Raw genomic sequence first — 14,630 nt, 5'->3', positions numbered from 1 at the left:
AGCTCTTGAGTCACAGAACTTTCTAATAGGCTGTAAAGAACTGCACTGCCTTGGGAATAGATGTCTGACAACATACAGAGACTTTCTGGATCTGATGCTAAACATCGTGGCAAGAACTGAATGAGTGGGCTTTGCAATCTGTTGTGGTGTAGCTGGGAACTAGCAAGGTGATCGGTCAGAGGACTAGCTGGGTGAGACTGGATAATGAATGGATACTAGGATTGTATGTGGTCTCTGAAAGGAATACACACAAGAGAGTTCTAGAAAGCTGGAAAGGAAGCAGGACAGAAGCAGAGGACTGTAACAGGTTGGAAACAGGTTGTGACTACAGCACTGGAAGTCTGCAGGGCAAACACAAGAACAAACAATAGGAATATAAGCAGGGAAACAATAGACAACTATCATAAATTATAGTTTGTCTGCTCCTCTGAAATTATCTCTCTGTAAGGTGAAAAGAGCGTATACGAAAGCAAGGAACAGAGTTATAGAAGATGCCCAGCAGCTCCTATTGAGAAGGTATGCTGGTTGGTACTCTATGCCAAAGGCACATGTTTTGGAATCTAAATGGCACCCTTGGAAGCAATGAAAATCCAAATAACAATACAAGACAGAACAACAGGGAACAGAACAAGGAACACCAAACAGAAACTGGGCTCATACAGAGCAGGACTGAAAATCAAGGTCAGGAACAGGACTGGAATTCTGAGACCAAGGCTATGAAAGCTCTGCACTCAAACAAAGGCTAGGAAAGTTCTGCACTCAAACAAGGCAAGATGGAAATATGCAGACAAACAGGAACACATAATGCAAGTGAGTGAGTCAGAATATAACAGGGCAGATCAAGAAGAGTGCAGGAAGTGCAGGCAGAGGACTATGAACTATGGATAACACTGGAACATAGATGCAAGGAAACTAGGGACAGGAACAGGAGAGTATGCCTAACACAAGAACAGAAATGCAGGAAAACTAGAAACAGAAATAGATACTACACAGAGCACAAGGAGATGCAACAGGAGACCGTTGCAAAACCAGCTACTCTGAGCTCACAGGCTGACATTGATGGAGGCTCATTTGAGGACCATATGTGCACTGAGAGAGACAGTTGCAAAACATAACCAGGTGCAGGGAATCAGGGAACCACCAATAAAGTGAGGGATGTACAGAGGCTTGTAGGAAGGAATACCAAGGAACCCAGGAGACACAAGACAGGGAATAGGACAACCTGTAACAAAATGTTGATTGGAGCAAACATAGGGAGAGGCGAGAATACAGAGATAAAGGATTAAAAATAACTGTAGAATTCGGGAACAAATTTAGAAAACAAGAAACCACCACCAGAACATGATCTAGGGAGGGTCTGAAGATAGAGGGAACTACAAGGACCATGGTGATTCAGGACAATGGAGTTGAAGCCTGGACTGGAATACAAAGTATATATAGCAAGAAAGAAGCAGAAGTGTATACTTCATATGTAGAGATAAATGCAGGAGACCAGAGGGCCTTCAGGAGCAATGCCTATTGCAGGATAGCAGAAACCTTAGACTGTAGCAAGGAAGATGGATGAGGAGTTTATGTTGCTCCACTTCAAAGCACGTCCTAAACCATCAGCCACAACAAGGCTTTATATGAGGAAAGGAAAGCCTTAAGTATTCTAGAAAACAAATAGAGACAATCACCTTCTAACAATAACCTTGAATATCTCCATAAAGCAAGGTTCCTGGACAACAGACGTATTTTTTTGCGAGAAATCCAATCACTTTAGAACCCTCCAGGACTCAGCCAAAAACCGACCGAACCAACTCTATGATCTGGTCAAAGCTGCCAACAGCCCATGTACTTCCAGATCCATTAGACTTGCTGAACCGCCAATGGATCAGAAAAGGGGGTGGTGATGAACAGAGTGCCTGAATTAAGCAAACCACTCTTACCCAGTCCAAAGATCAGGGCTTGATCCATCACCGTTTTTTAGCTCACTGCACCATCCCAGCTCAGAACTTGGCTATATGCAAATTAGTCTGTTCCTGTCCCAGTGCATGATGGGAACAGGGCAAACCAAACTACCAAGCCAATTCTTATACTGGGAAGGAAACAAGCTTCCGCGGACCGGTTTCTGCCATTTCAGGCGTCGTCGGCCCGGCTTGCTTGAATCCTGATGGTGCAATGAGCAAGGGACTCACATCTGAGTATACCCTTCCACGCTTATGGTGGACAAAATGATTCAGAAAAGGGGGTGGTGATGAACAGAGTGCCTGAATTAAGCAGGCCACTCTTACCCAGTCCAAAGATCAGGGCTTGATCCATCACCGTTTTTTAGCTCACTGCACCATCCCAGCTCAGAACTTGGCTATATGCAAATTAGTCTGTTCCTGTCCCAGTGCATGATGGGAACAGGGCAAACCAAACTACCAAGCCAATTCTTATACTGGGAAGGAAACAAGCTTCCGGGGACCGGTTTCTGCCATTTCAGGCGTCGTCGGCCCGGCTTGCTTGAATCCTGATGGTGCAATGAGCAAGGGACTCACATCTGAGTATACCCTTCCACGCTTATGGTGGACAAAATGATTCAGAAAAGGGGGTGGTGATGAACAGAGTGCCTGAATTAAGCAGACCACTCTTACCCAGTCCAAAGATCAGGGCTTGATCCATCCCCGTTTTTTAGCTCACTGCACCATCCCAGCTCAGAACTTGGCTATATGCAAATTAGTCTGTTCCTGTCCCAGTGCATGATGGGAACAGGGCAAACCAAACTACCAAGCCAATTCTTATACTGGGAAGGAAACAAGCTTCCGGGGACCGGTTTCTGCCATTTCAGGCGTCGTCGGCCCGGCTTGCTTGAATCCTGATGGTGCAATGAGCAAGCGACTCACATCTGAGTATACCCTTCCACGCTTATGGTGGACAAAATGATTCAGAAAAGGGGGTGGTGATGAACAGAGTGTCTGAATTAAGCAGACCACTCTTACCCAGTCCAAAGATCAGGGCTTGATCATCACCGTTTTTTAGCTCACTGCACCATCCCAGCTCAGAACTTGGCTATATGCAAATTAGTCTGTTCCTGTCCCAGTGCATGATGGGAACAGGGCAAACCAAACTACCAAGCCAATTCTTATACTGGGAAGGAAACAAGCTTCCGGGGAACGGTTTCTGCCATTTCAGGCGTCGTCGGCCCGGCTTGCTTGAATCCTGATGGTGCAATGAGCAAGGGACTCACATCTGAGTATACCCTTCCACGCTTATGGTGGACAAAATGATTCAGAAAAGGGGGTGGTGATGAACAGAGTGCCTGAATTAAGCAGACCACTCTTACCCAGTCCAAAGATCAGGGCTTGATCCATCACCGTTTTTTAGCTCACTGCACCATCCCAGCTCAGAACTTGGCTATATGCAAATTAGTCTGTTCCTGTCCCAGTGCATGATGGGAACAGGGCAAACCAAACTACCAAGCCAATTCTTATACTGGGAAGGAAACAAGCTTCCGGGGACCGGTTTCTGCCATTTCAGGCGTCGTCGGCCCGGCTTGCTTGAATCCTGATGGTGCAATGAGCAAGGGACTCACATCTGAGTATACCCTTCCACGCTTATGGTGGACAAAATGATTCAGAAAAGGGGGTGGTGATGAACAGAGTGCCTGAATTAAGCAGACCACTCTTACCCAGTCCAAAGATCAGGGCTTGATCCATCACCGTTTTTTAGCTCACTGCACCATCCCAGCTCAGAACTTGGCTATATGCAAATTAGTCTGTTCCTGTCCCAGTGCATGATGGGAACAGGGCAAACCAAACTACCAAGCCAATTCTTATACTGGGAAGGAAACAAGCTTCCGGGGACCGGTTTCTGCCATTTCAGGCGTCGTCGGCCCGGCTTGCTTGAATCCTGATGGTGCAATGAGCAAGGGACTCACATCTGAGTATACCCTTCCACGCTTATGGTGGACAAAATGATTCAGAAAAGGGGGTGGTGATGAACAGAGTGCCTGAATTAAGCAGACCACTCTTACCCAGTCCAAAGATCCAAAGGTCCCCGGTAGCTTGTTTCCTTTCCAGTGTAAGAATTGGCTTTGTAGTTTGGTTTGCCCTGTTCCCATCATGCACTGGGACAGGAACAGACTAATTTGCATACAGCCAGGTTCTGAAACTGGGATGATGCAGTGAGCTAAAAAACGGTGTTGGATCTAGCCCTGATCTCTTGACTGGGTGAGAGTTTTCTGCTTAATTCAGAGACTCTGTCCATCACCACCCCTTGTTGTAAATTATTTTGTCCACCCTAAGCGTGGAAGGGTATGCTCAGACATGAGTCCCTTGCTCACTGCACCATCAGGATTCAAGCAAGCCGGGCCGAAGAGGCTGAAATGCCAGAAACCGGTCCCCGGTAGCTTGTTTCCTTTCCAGTGTAAGAATTGGCTTTGTAGTTTGGTTTGCCCTGTTCCCATCATGCACTGGGACAGGAACAGACTAATTTGCATACAGCCAGGTTCTGAAACTGGGATGATGCAGTGAGCTAAAAAACGGTGTTGGATCTAGCCCTGATCTCTTGACTGGGTGAGAGTTTTCTGCTTAATTCAGAGACTCTGTCCATCACCACCCCTTGTTGTAAATTATTTTGTCCACCCTAAGCGTGGAAGGGTATGCTCAGACATGAGTCCCTTGCTCACTGCACCATCAGGATTCAAGCAAGCCGGGCCGAAGAGGCTGAAATGCCAGAAACCGGTCCCCGGTAGCTTGTTTCCTTTCCAGTGTAAGAATTGGCTTTGTAGTTTGGTTTGCCCTGTTCCCATCATGCACTGGGACAGGAACAGACTAATTTGCATACAGCCAGGTTCTGAAACTGGGATGATGCAGTGAGCTAAAAAACGGTGTTGGATCTAGCCCTGATCTCTTGACTGGGTGAGAGTTTTCTGCTTAATTCAGAGACTCTGTCCATCACCACCCCTTGTTGTAAATTATTTTGTCCACCCTAAGCGCGGAAGGGTATGCTCAGACATGAGTCCCTTGCTCACTGCACCATCAGGATTCAAGCAAGCCGGGCCGAAGAGGCTGAAATGCCAGAAACCGGTCCCCGGTAGCTTGTTTCCTTTCCAGTGTAAGAATTGGCTTTGTAGTTTGGTTTGCCCTGTCCCCATCATGCACTGGGACAGGAACAGACTAATTTGCATACAGCCAGGTTCTGAAACTGGGATGATGCAGTGAGCTAAAAAACGGTGTTGGATCTAGCCCTGATCTCTTGACTGGGTGAGAGTTTTCTGCTTAATTCAGAGACTCTGTCCATCACCACCCCTTGTTGTAAATTATTTTGTCCACCCTAAGCGTGGAAGGGTATGCTCAGACATGAGTCCCTTGCTCACTGCACCATCAGGATTCAAGCAAGCCGGGCCGAAGAGGCTGAAATGCCAGAAACCGGTCCCCGGTAGCTTGTTTCCTTTCCAGTGTAAGAATTGGCTTTGTAGTTTGGTTTGCCCTGTTCCCATCATGCACTGGGACAGGAACAGACTAATTTGCATACAGCCAGGTTCTGAAACTGGGATGATGCAGTGAGCTAAAAAACGGTGTTGGATCTAGCCCTGATCTCTTGACTGGGTGAGAGTTTTCTGCTTTATTCAGAGACTCTGTCCATCACCACCCCTTGTTGTAAATTATTTTGTCCACCCTAAACGTGGAAGGGTATGCTCAGACATGAGTCCCGTGCTCACTGCACCATCAGGATTCAAGCAAGCCGGGCCGAAGAGGCTGAAATGCCAGAAACCGGTCCCCGGTAGCTTGTTTCCTTTCCAGTGTAAGAATTGGCTTTGTAGTTTGGTTTGCCCTGTTCCCATCATGCACTGGGACAGGAACAGACTAATTTGCATACAGCCAGGTTCTGAAACTGGGATGATGCAGTGAGCTAAAAACGGTGTTGGATCTAGCCCTGATCTCTTGACTGGGTGAGAGTTTTCTGCTTAATTCAGAGACTCTGTCCATCACCACCCCTTGTTGTAAATTATTTTGTCCACCCTAAGCGTGGAAGGGTATGCTCAGACATGAGTCCCTTGCTCACTGCACCATCAGGATTCAAGCAAGCCGGGCCGAAGAGGCTGAAATGCCAGAAACCGGTCCCCGGTAGCTTGTTTCCTTTCCAGTGTAAGAATTGGCTTTGTAGTTTGGTTTGCCCTGTTCCCATCATGCACTGGGACAGGAACAGACTAATTTGCATACAGCCAGGTTCTGAAACTGGGATTATGCAGTGAGCTAAAAAACGGTGTTGGATCTAGCCCTGATCACTTGACTGGGTGAGAGTTTTCTGCTTAATTCAGAGACTCTGTCCATCACCACCCCTTGTTGTAAATTATTTTGTCCACCCTAAGCGTGGAAGGGTATGCTCAGACATGAGTCCCTTGCTCACTGCACCATCAGGATTCAAGCAAGCCGGGCCGAAGCGGCTGAAATGCCAGAAACCGGTCCCCGGTAGCTTGTTTCCTTTCCAGTGTAAGAATTGGCTTTGTAGTTTGGTTTGCCCTGTTCCCATCATGCACTGGGACAGGAACAGACTAATTTGCATACAGCCAGGTTCTGAAACTGGGATGATGCAGTGAGCTAAAAAACGGTGTTGGATCTAGCCCTGATCTCTTGACTGGGTAAGAGTTTTCTGCTTAATTCAGAGACTCTGTCCATCACCACCCCTTGTTGTAAATTATTTTGTCCACCCTAAGCGTGGAAGGGTATGCTCAGACATGAGTCCCTTGCTCACTGCACCATCAGGATTCAAGCAAGCCGGGCCGAAGAGGCTGAAATGCCAGAAACCGGTCCCCGGTAGCTTGTTTCCTTTCCAGTGTAAGAATTGGCTTTGTAGTTTGGTTTGCCCTGTTCCCATCATGCACTGGGACAGGAACAGACTAATTTGCATACAGCCAGGTTCTGAAACTGGGATGATGCAGTGAGCTAAAAAACGGTGTTGGATCTAGCCCTGATCTCTTGACTGGGTGAGAGTTTTCTGCTTAATTCAGAGACTCTGTCCATCACCACCCCTTGTTGTAAATTATTTTGTCCACCCTAAGCGTGGAAGGGTATGCTCAGACATGAGTCCCTTGCTCACTGCACCATCAGGATTCAAGCAAGCCGGGCCGAAGAGGCTGAAATGCCAGAAACCGGTCCCCGGTAGCTTGTTTCCTTTCCAGTGTAAGAATTGGCTTTGTAGTTTGGTTTGCCCTGTTCCCATCATGCACTGGGACAGGAACAGACTAATTTGCATACAGCCAGGTTCTGAAACTGGGATGATGCAGTGAGCTAAAAAACGGTGTTGGATCTAGCCCTGATCTCTTGACTGGGTGAGAGTTTTCTGCTTAATTCAGAGACTCTGTCCATCACCACCCCTTGTTGTAAATTATTTTGTCCACCCTAAGCGTGGAAGGGTATGCTCAGACATGAGTCCCTTGCTCACTGCACCATCAGGATTCAAGCAAGCCGGGCCGAAGAGGCTGAAATGCCAGAAACCGGTCCCCGGTAGCTTGTTTCCTTTCCAGTGTAAGAATTGGCTTTGTAGTTTGGTTTGCCCTGTTCCCATCATGCACTGGGACAGGAACAGACTAATTTGCATACAGCCAGGTTCTGAAACTGGGATGATGCAGTGAGCTAAAAAACGGTGTTGGATCTAGCCCTGATCTCTTGACTGGGTGAGAGTTTTCTGCTTAATTCAGAGACTCTGTCCATCACCACCCCTTGTTGTAAATTATTTTGTCCACCCTAAGCGTGGAAGGGTATGCTCAGACATGAGTCCCTTGCTCACTGCACCATCAGGATTCAAGCAAGCCGGGCCGAAGAGGCTGAAATGCCAGAAACCGGTCCCCGGTAGCTTGTTTCCTTTCCAGTGTAAGAATTGGCTTTGTAGTTTGGTTTGCCCTGTTCCCATCATGCACTGGGACAGGAACAGACTAATTTGCATACAGCCAGGTTCTGAAACTGGGATGATGCAGTGAGCTAAAAAACGGTGTTGGATCTAGCCCTGATCTCTTGACTGGGTGAGAGTTTTCTGCTTAATTCAGAGACTCTGTCCATCACCACCCCTTGTTGTAAATTATTTTGTCCACCCTAAGCGTGGAAGGGTATGCTCAGACATGAGTCCCTTGCTCACTGCACCATCAGGATTCAAGCAAGCCGGGCCGAAGAGGCTGAAATGCCAGAAACCGGTCCCCGGTAGCTTGTTTCCTTTCCAGTGTAAGAATTGGCTTTGTAGTTTGGTTTGCCCTGTTCCCATCATGCACTGGGACAGGAACAGACTAATTTGCATACAGCCAGGTTCTGAAACTGGGATGATGCAGTGAGCTAAAAAACGGTGTTGGATCTAGCCCTGATCTCTTGACTGGGTGAGAGTTTTCTGCTTAATTCAGAGACTCTGTCCATCACCACCCCTTGTTGTAAATTATTTTGTCCACCCTAAGCGTGGAAGTGTATGCTCAGACATGAGTCCCTTGCTCACTGCACCATCAGGATTCAAGCAAGCCGGGCCGAAGAGGCTGAAATGCCAGAAACCGGTCCCCGGTAGCTTGTTTCCTTTCCAGTGTAAGAATTGGCTTTGTAGTTTGGTTTGCCCTGTTCCCATCATGCACTGGGACAGGAACAGACTAATTTGCATACAGCCAGGTTCTGAAACTGGGATGATGCAGTGAGCTAAAAAACGGTGTTGGATCTAGCCCTGATCTCTTGACTGGGTGAGAGTTTTCTGCTTAATTCAGAGACTCTGTCCATCACCACCCCTTGTTGTAAATTATGAACCGCCAATGGAAGCAGAAGGATTTCTATAGTTCTTCAGCTCCAAAGTAAAATTGCTTCTACGCCAAGACATCCCTCTACTGAGATGCAAATCCAAAGAAACTTGGCAAATATTTAACACCATTATAGAGGAAGATTTACTGTAAATCATCATGAAAACGAATCCCTCAAACAACTTTGTTGGCCCAATCCTGGGTAACATTGCCAAGAACTTTATACTCACATGCTCCCCAATGGACCAAATTGGTGAATCTCTACCTCAGTCAAGGGAAATTTCCTGACTGCCTGAAAACTGGACAAGTCACCCCTCTCTTCAAAAAACCCTCCACAAATACCAATGACCTCAAGAACTATCACCCGATCTCCAACCTACCTTACCTCACAAAAATTATTGAAATGTGCGAAGGGGAGCAGCTCACCCAACACATCAAAGAGAAAAACATCCTTGATGAATACCAATCTGGCTTCAATTAGAGCTACAGCAGAGAAACAACTTTACTACAGGTGGTTGATGATGCACACCGAACCCTAGACTTAAGCATCTCCTGCCTCCTGATTCTTCTTGACCTATCATCAGTCTTCAACACAGTCAACCACCACACGCTCATAGACGCCAAAAAAAAAAGGAATGGGCATTGATGGCGTGGGTTTAATGGTTTGAATCATTCCCCATGGGCAGATCACAGAGAATAAAATTTTATAACTGTATTTCAGTGCCGATGGCAGCTGAGCAAGGGGTTCCCCAATGATCTTTCTTTGCCTAACCCTCTTCAACCTATTAAAGGAGCCACTTGGAGTCCTCCTTAAGAAAGCAGGGGTTTTCTATAATCAATATGCAGATGACACACAACTATATCTAAAGGACTACTTATCAACCCACATCTCACACTTTGCCATCACCCTAAACTCTGTTCAAAACTGGGTGGCTTCTCATCATCTAAAACTTAACCCTTCCAAAACCAAATTTTTCTCATCTCCTCTTCAAAATTAACACTTCCATTTCAATCCTGGATGGACACTCAACATTCTCAACAGTAAACCCACAATAGCTGACAATGCCAACTTCCTAGGCCTACTCTTAGACAAGAAGCTCAGCATACAGTCTCAAATCTGGACCGTGGTCAGAAACGCATGCTATCAACTGTGTCTTCTCTGAGGAATCTGCTGCTAAATTCTAGAGTAAGATTTGAAATCTCTTGCTCATACATTGGAGCTCAAACGAGTTGATTATTGTAACTCCCTCCTAACTTTTCTCTCCAAAACCCATCTCATCTCCTTAAATTGATTCTACGCTCAGCAGCACGTTTCATCTATAGGGCTAAAAGGAGTGACCACATCACACGTATGCTGGTCTCTTTCTGTTGGTTGCCTGTTGAAACCAGGTCCATATACAAGACTGCTTACATCATACATAAGGCCCTACATACATCCACTTACCTGGCAGACAAACTGAAGCTTTAAAGAGGTTATAGGAACGGGAAGGCATTCACATTTTGCGAATTTCAAATTGCGATTCGCTAAATGTGAATGCAATTTCAAGGGTGCAGGGGGGGTCCAAAGAACCCCTCCCTGCACCCCTGAAATGTAACTTTAAATGCAATTTACACACACACATGCCCCAAGGGCATGTGTGTGTGTAAATTAAAACTTTCAAAAATGCAATTTGAGCATATTTGAAAGTTTTCGGTAAATTAGCATGAAGTTCAACTTCATGCTAATTTACCACTTCCAAATTGTGAATTCGCAATTAAAAAATGATCATGCATTGCATTTAAGAAATCTGAAATTGCGATTTCTTAAATGCAATCGCAATTTTAGAAATCGCAACATGGTTGCGATTCCTAAAATTGCGAAATGCATGATGCATTCCAAATTAGTCAATTGCATTCGCAAACGGACGAAAATTACGATTCGCACCGTTTGCGAATGCAAATGACTTTGATGCATGTGGGCAAATATATCTACTACTCAAATTACTTCATATTTATACTATACTAATTTTCAACACTAATTCTTTATGGGTTCGGAGTGGCGTGCTACTCACCAGAAAAGCACTTCAACACCCATCAGGGGTAACAAGTGCTATATGAATGCAAATCTTTCTTCCCCATTTATCCATCCGCTATCCTTCTCACTCCAAGTAACAGACTAATATCCACCACTGAAATTACCTCATATTTCACCATATTAATTCACCACTAATCCTTTATAGGCTTCCTGAATAGCATGCGTCAACAAGCGAGCGATAAATACAAACCTTTGTCCTTCTCTATCCTTCTGCTATCATTCCAAATCCAAATAACTGACAAACCTATCCACCACTTAAAATGTACTTGCATGTTTCACTATAGTAATTCAACACTTCCTCTATGGGTCCCGGAGTAGCGTGCTTTGACGCCTCGTCAGGGGTAGTAAGCGCTATATAAATGCAATTACAATACAATACAATACAATGTTAGGTGTAAGGATGTGTTGTAATAACCACAGCTGTCAACTTTGGAAAAGGGGAACAAGGTTCGAGTCTCAGCGTGGCTCAACATCCTGTGATTCTGGGCTACCAAAAATGAATGTGTCCTTGCGTAATGTAACTGCTGCTCATGTCACGCAATTGCTCATATACCTTCGGCTTGAGTTTGCGCTTCATAAAACTGCAAAAAATGAATAAATAACCTGATACTTTAGATAAGTTGCTGCAGCCAACTCCTCAACATTTAGAAAATGTTCACTCATCTCTTGACACAGAACTGCACTACCTCTACTTCATCAGGTACTTACAAATGTTTCATTGCCTATAAACAAATCAATCAATCAATCATGGCATTTGTATCGCGCGCTACTCACCCGGAAGGGTCTCAAGGCGCTGGGGGGAGGGGGTTGCTACTGCTCGAACAGCCAGGTCTTGAGTTGTTTCCTGAAGGCGAGGTGGTCCTGTGTCAGCTGGAGGTGGATGGGGAGGGAGTTCCATGTCTTGGCTGCCAGGTAGGAGAAGGATCTTCCTCCGGCGGTGGCTCTACGGATGCGTGGTACGGCGGTGAGGGCGAGGTTTGTAGAGCATAGCTGGCGGGTGGATGTGTAGAAGGTCAGGCGGTCGTTGAGGTATTCGGGGCCCAGGTCGTGGAGAGACTTGTGTGCATGGGTGAGCAGCCTGAACGTGATCCTTTTGCTGACGGGGAGCCAGTGCAGGTCCCTCAGGTGTCCGGAGATGTGGCTGCGTCGGGGGATGTCCAAGATGAGTCGGGCGGAGGCGTTCTGTATGCGCTGGAGTTTTTTCTGTAGTTTGGCTGTGGTTCCCGCGTAGAGGGTGTTCCCGTAGTCAAGTCGGCTGGTGACGAGTGCCTGGGTGACGGTCTTCCTGGTCTCGGTGGGAATCCATCGGAAGATCTTACGGAGCATACGCAGGGTGTTGAAGCACGATGAGGAGACGGCGTTGACTTGTCTGGTCATCGAGAGGGAGGAGTCCAGGATGAAGCCCAGGTTGCGTGCGTGGTCTGTTGGCTTGGGAGCGGTGCCCAGGGCGGGAGGCCACCAGGAGTCGTCCCAGGCGGAGGGCGATGGTCCCAGGATGAGGACTTCCGTCTTGTCTGAGTTCAGTTTCAGGCGGCTGTTCTTCATCCATTCGGCGACGTCTTTCATCCCTTCGTGTAGGCTCGTTCTGGCGGTGTCGGGGTCTCGGGTGAGAGAGAGGATCAGCTGTGTGTCGTCGGCGTAGGAGATGATGTTGAGGTTGTGTTGGCGTGCGATGGTTGCAAAAGGTCTCATGTAGACGTTGAAGAGGGTTGGGCTGAGCGAAAATCCTTGGGGTACGCCGCAGATGACTTCGGTGGCCTTGGATCGGAACGGGGGGAGGCGGACTCTTTGTGTTCTTCCGGCGAGGAATGAGATGATCCACTCCAGTGCCTTTTCCTGGATCCAGATGTTGCTGAGGCGTTGCACTAGGGTGCGGTGGCAGACGGTGTCGAACGCTGCAGAGAGGTCCAGGAGGATGAGGGCCGCTGTTTCCCCGTTGTCGAGCAGGGCTCGGATGTCGTCGGTGGCTGCGATGAGGGCGGTCTCAGGGCTGTGGTTGGCTCGGAACCCGGACTGCGAGGGGTCGAAGGATCCGTTCGTCTCGAGGAAGGCTGCAAGCTGTCTGTTGACGGTCTTCTCGATGACTTTGGCAGGAAAGGGGAGGAGCGAGATGGGGCGGAAGTTCTTGAGGTCGGTGGGGTCCGCTGTTGGTTTCTTCAGTAGGGCGCTGAGCTCGGCATGCTTCCAGCTCTCCGGGAAGGTGGCGGTGTTGAAGGATGAGTTGATGACGTCCCGGAGTTGGGGTGCGATGATGGAGTCGGCCTTGTTGAAGACGTGGTGGGGGCAGGGGTCGGTTGGGGATCCGGAGTGGATGGTGTTCATCGTGCGGGCTGTGTCTTCGGTGGTCACCGTGGTCCAGGTGCGGAGGGTGGCGGTGGGGGGCGTTGATTCGATGATTGGGTGCGTGGAAGGTGCGCCGAAGCTGTTGTGGATGTCGGCGATCTTGGGTGGAAGTACGAGGCGAGAGAGTCGCAGAGATCTTGTGAAGGAGTGATGTCGTTGTTGCTGGTGCTGGGATTGGAGAACTCCTTGACGATGTTGAAGAGTTCCTTGCTGTCGTGGGCGTTGTTGTCCAGTCGTTCCTTCAGTGATTTCTTCTTGGTGGTGCGGATGAGTTGGTGGTGCTTGCGGGTGGCGTCTTTGAGGGCGGTCCTGTTGTCTGTGGTCTGGTCGCGGAGCCAGGCTTTCTCGAGGGTGCGGCAGTTCTTCTTGGAATTCTTGAGTTCGTCGGTGAACCAGGAGGCTTTCTTGCTTCTGGGTCTGCTGGGCGGGTTCTTAAGTGGCGCGAGGTAGTCGGCGCAGGCGGTCAGCCATTGTGTGAGGTTGCGGGCTGCTTCGTTGGGATCCGTTGTGCTGGCGGGTGGGTTCTGGCTGAGGGAGGTGGTGAGCTGCTCGGCGGTGATCTTGTTCCAGCTCCTGCGAGGGACCTGTTGCGGGTGGTGGGTCGTGGTTCTTCTGAAGCTGAAGTGGACGCAGCTGTGGTCGGTCCAGTGAAGTCCGGTGGAGTGACTGAAGGTGATGTGCTTGCTGGCTGAGAAGACGGGATCAAGCGTGTGGCCGGCGTAGTGGGTGGGAGTGTTGACAAGTTGCTTGAGTCCGAGGTTGGCGAGGTTGTCCAGCAGGGCGGTGGTGTTGCGGTCCTTGTTGTTCTCCAGGTGGAAGTTGAGGTCCCCTAGGAGGATGTAGTCAGCGGAGCGGAGGGCGTGCGGGCTGATGAAGTCCGTTATGTCTTCGCTGAATTGTGTACGTGGTCCCGGGGTCTGTAGACGAGGGTGCCTCTGAGGGTCGTCTTTGGGTCGGTGTGTATCTGGAAGTGGAGATACTCGGCGGTGGTGAAGAAGGTGTCGTTGGAGTCGGTCGTGATGCGAATGGTGTTCTTGTGTACGATGGCGATGCCTCCTCCAGTCTGGTTGGCGCGGTCTCTTCGGATGATCTTGTATCCGTCTGGGATGGCGATGGCGATGGCGGGTGCTGAGGAGGCGTTCATCCAGGTTTCCGTGAGAAAGGCGACGTCTGGTGAGGTTGTGTCGAGCAGGTTCCAAAGTTCGATGGCGTGTCTGTGGACGGAGCGGGTGTTGAGCAGGATGCACTTGAGGAGGTTGCTGCTGGTGCTTGGCTTGGCGGGTGCGGTGCAGGTCCGGAGGCAGGTGAACTTGCAGGCCTGACAGGTGAAGGGTCCGTGGGTGCGTCTCGGGGTGGCTCGGTGGCAGGCTCTCGGTCGGTTGGGTTTGAGTGCGATGAGGGTGGTGGCGTCGTAGGTCCGTCGAGGGCCAGGGGTCCTGGCATTGTGCACGGTTCAGGCGCGGACGGGCGCAGACGGGCTTG

This window comes from Lissotriton helveticus, chromosome 8, assembly GCF_964261635.1.
Source record: "Lissotriton helveticus chromosome 8, aLisHel1.1, whole genome shotgun sequence".
Taxonomy (NCBI): domain Eukaryota; kingdom Metazoa; phylum Chordata; class Amphibia; order Caudata; family Salamandridae; genus Lissotriton; species Lissotriton helveticus.
The sequence above is the reverse complement of the archived record's forward strand: the minus strand, read 5'-3'. Positions refer to the sequence as shown.